This window comes from Microtus ochrogaster, chromosome 1 (genome assembly GCF_000317375.1).
Source record: "Microtus ochrogaster isolate Prairie Vole_2 chromosome 1, MicOch1.0, whole genome shotgun sequence".
Taxonomy (NCBI): domain Eukaryota; kingdom Metazoa; phylum Chordata; class Mammalia; order Rodentia; family Cricetidae; genus Microtus; species Microtus ochrogaster.
This window is the reverse complement of record NC_022009.1, coordinates 18,404,877-18,408,421: the sequence shown is the minus strand read 5'-3', so window position 1 is coordinate 18,408,421 and position 3,545 is coordinate 18,404,877. Positions and strand designations below refer to the sequence as shown.

General features: G+C 49.3%; 1 protein-coding gene across 2 annotated transcripts in view; it reads right to left on the bottom strand.

Annotated features, from left to right (window-relative positions):
• Nucleotides 1–3,545, bottom strand: part of Galnt16 (polypeptide N-acetylgalactosaminyltransferase 16) — an 84,806-nt gene that overhangs the window by 16,649 nt on the left and 64,612 nt on the right. The window lies entirely within an intron of this gene.

Genomic DNA, 3,545 nt, shown 5'->3' with positions numbered 1-3,545 from the left:
TGGGTCTAACATCACTGAAGTTCACGGAGAGGTACAGATGTTGGGTCTAACATCACTGAAGTTCACGGAGAGGTACAGATGTTGGGTCTAACGTCCCAGAAGTTCACGGAGAGGTACAGATGTTGGGTCTAACATCACTGAAGTTCACGGAGAGGTACAGATGTTGGGTCTAACATCACAGAAGTTCACAGAGAGGTACAGATGTTGGGTTTGCTAATCTTGATGTGTATGGGCAATTCCTTTACAGTAAAGTTTTAATGGGGAGTTATGTTGTGGTCCCTGGACAGGCCTGGGGCTCTCACTGGCACAGGTCTCCCAAGGACCCGTACTGGCCATGGTAATGGATTTCCTTAGGTCTGCCATAAACTGCCATGCACCCATTCCCTTCCCCAACCAGAAATTTGCAGCTAGCCTCAGGGGCTGAGGTTTAGAATTGGGGATAGATGACTAACTTTGTTATGTTAGCAAGGACAACTTGTCTCACTCAACCTATATTGACCATACTTGTTACAAATTATTTTCTACAATGGCGATGGCAGCATCACCCATTTATTGAGCACTTACTGTGTACCATAACGTGAATGTCTGATTCTCACAGTAATCCAGACGTCAAACTATTATCTATCTTTTCTTCATTCTCCTCGGCCTTCTCCTTCCCCTTCCCACCTCCTTCCTTTCTTTCTTTCTTTTTTCTTTTTCTTTTTTTTTTTTTTTGAGACAGGGTTTTACTGTAGTTTTAGAGCCTGTCCTGGAACTAGCTCTTGTAGACCAGGCTGGCCTCAAACTCACAGAGATCTGCCTGTCTCTGCCTCCCAAGTGCTGGGATTAAAGGCATGTGCCACCATCACCCGGCTTTTCTTCCTTTTTTGAGATAAGGTCTTGCTATATATCTCCATGCAGCCTGTAGCCCAGACTGGCTTTAAACTCTCAGCAATTCTTCTGCTTCAACGATAATACTTGGGTTACCGTGTGTACCACTTTTCCTTGTTTTATTTGAGATGGGATTCATGTTGCTCAAGCTGGTCTTGAACTCCTGGATTCAAGAGGTCCTCCTGCCTCACCCTCTCTCTGTGCTGAGACAGACGTACACATCCCTGAACCCAGCTCTGTTTTTTTCTTTTTTTAAAAAGCCTCTCCAAAGTCACTGGCTCACTAAACTGCAACATTGCAATATAAAGTCCACACTCTGTCACGCAAGCCACCACTGTTTTCTTTTTCTCTCTGACTTGTATGTGCGTGTGGCATGCATATGTTTGCCCCTGTATGGGCACAGTGGTATAGGTGCCTGTGTATGGGCACGAGGGTGGGCACATGCACATGGGGGCCAGTGGTTGAGCTCAGCAGTCTTCCTCCATGCTCTCCAACTTACTCAGTAAGACAGGGCTTCTCACTGATACCGGGGCTACCCAGCTTGCTCCAGGCATCCCACCTCCATCTTTCAAGGACTGAAATTGCATGTGGGCCACTGCACCCACTCGGTATTTATGTGGGCTTTGGGGATTTGAACTCTGGTCCTCAAAGATGCATGGCAAGCACTTTGAGCACTCCGTAGCACTCGAGTGAAGTTCTTCAGTTCCCTCGGCAAATGTGAACTGAGCATCTTCAACGTGTCATGCACTGTTCTAGAGTCCCTTATGTGTACGTGTGCACACGCTCACATGCTTACCTATGTACGTATGTAGGGAGCAAGTGTTGTGCACTGTTCTAGAGTCTCTTACGTGTACATGTGCACACGCTCACATTCTTACGTATGTGCATATGTGGGGAGCAAAGCTTCTGAAAGCAGGAAACAAAAAATGACAAATAAACAAGAGCATGTGACAAACAGGTAGCACATGGGAGGGTGACAAGGGCAAGGTGGGGCTGAGAGGGACAGTGGGGTGGGGGTGGGCACTCTACATTTTTAATTAAGATTGCTCAAGAATTTTTCTTTCCTTATCTTATTTTGTAGGTGTGTGGGTGTTTTGCTTGCATGTATGTCTGTATACCAGATGCACGTCTGATGCTCAAAGAAGCCAGAAGATAGTGTTAGATCCCCTGGAACTGGGGTTACAGACTGTTGTGAGCTGCCATCTGGATGCTGGGAATCGAACCTGGGTCCTCTGGAAGAGCAGTCAGTGCTCCTAACCACTGAGTCATCTCTCCAGGCCCTGATTTGAGAAAGTTTCAACACTAGAGGGGAGATCTGAAATAGGCCGTGCAACTCTCAGGGGAAGAATTTTCCAGAAGCCCCAAAACCCAGAGGAACAGGCATGGCCTGTGAGTTCAGGGTAACAAAGGCCAGTTGAGCGAGGCAGGGAGGTAAAAAGAGGGAGGTGAGGGTGGAGTTCATGAAGAGCCTGGGAGCCAGCAGGAGGCCTCTGGGTGTCCTGTGAAGGACATGGGAATTCCTGCAAAGTTTGAGCAGAGGAAGAAACCCTAGGATAACTTCCAAGGTTTTTGGATCTGCCAGCTCCATTCCAGGTGGCCTCTGAGCTCCTGCCTCTTAGGACACAGGAGCATGACTCAGTTTGGGTGGCTCCTGTCTTCTAAGAAAGGAAAAAGAATTAAAAAGCCAAAGCCATCAGAGATAGAAGTCTTGGGACTCAAAACTGGCCTGGCAGCTGACCCTCTGAGGGCCGCAGCCAGCCTAGACATTTCTTTGATTTCTTCTGAGGAACAGAACCCTGGCCAGAACCTCGCCTCAGCTCTGCCTTTCAAGTTCTCCAGGCTGGGAGCTCTGGCCTTAGGCAGAGTTTGAAGTGAGCTGTTTGATCATCCACAGGTTTCTCTGTCAGTTCCCAGTCTGAAGAAACAGAGAAAGGGAGGGAGGGAGAAGAGTCTGCCTGCGGGAAGGCTGGGTCTTTTCCAGTTTGTGGGGCCTGCCATGGCTTCACAGCAATACTGTTTTGCCAAAGCTGCCTTCAGGCAGAGACGGGTTACAAAGCAGGTCACTATGACTCCAAACACATGAAATGTGTGAGGATACAAGGGTCACTGTGCCCCGGGTCACAGAAGTTATCCTGTTGAGAGCTGCCTGTCCATGTTGAGGATAATCTGAGAGGAGAAATCCTGAGCCTATTTCCACTTGGTTCCTCAGGCCCTCTGTGCACCTGTTTCCCTGGTGAGGCAAGAGAGGACAAGGCCCACCTCCTACATCTCACACAGGCCTTGCGAGTACCTCCCAACCCCTCGGGGGCTCTGCTGTGGACACCGGTGACATGTGGCAGCACTATTGCTCGTGACCTAGTGTCACTGGGGTAAGAGGGCACCAACCCCACCCACCACTCCAGAAACCTGGTCAGGTGGGAAAGGAGACTATGAGAGAAGCTTCCCGAGCAGGGCCACAGAACTACCCTTGCTCCCGAGGACCCTGGGATAGCTCTCTGCCCGGCCTGGGTTCTCTGTTTAGGAGGCTCCTGTTTATACTGAATAAGCCCAAGTACTTCCTGCCCTGGATGTCCAGGTTCAGCCAGCAGGAGGCAGCAGCAGATAGAGATTGGTGAGAGATCTCTCTCTCTCTCTCTCTCTCTCTCTCTCTCTCTCTCTCTCTCTCTCTCTCTCTC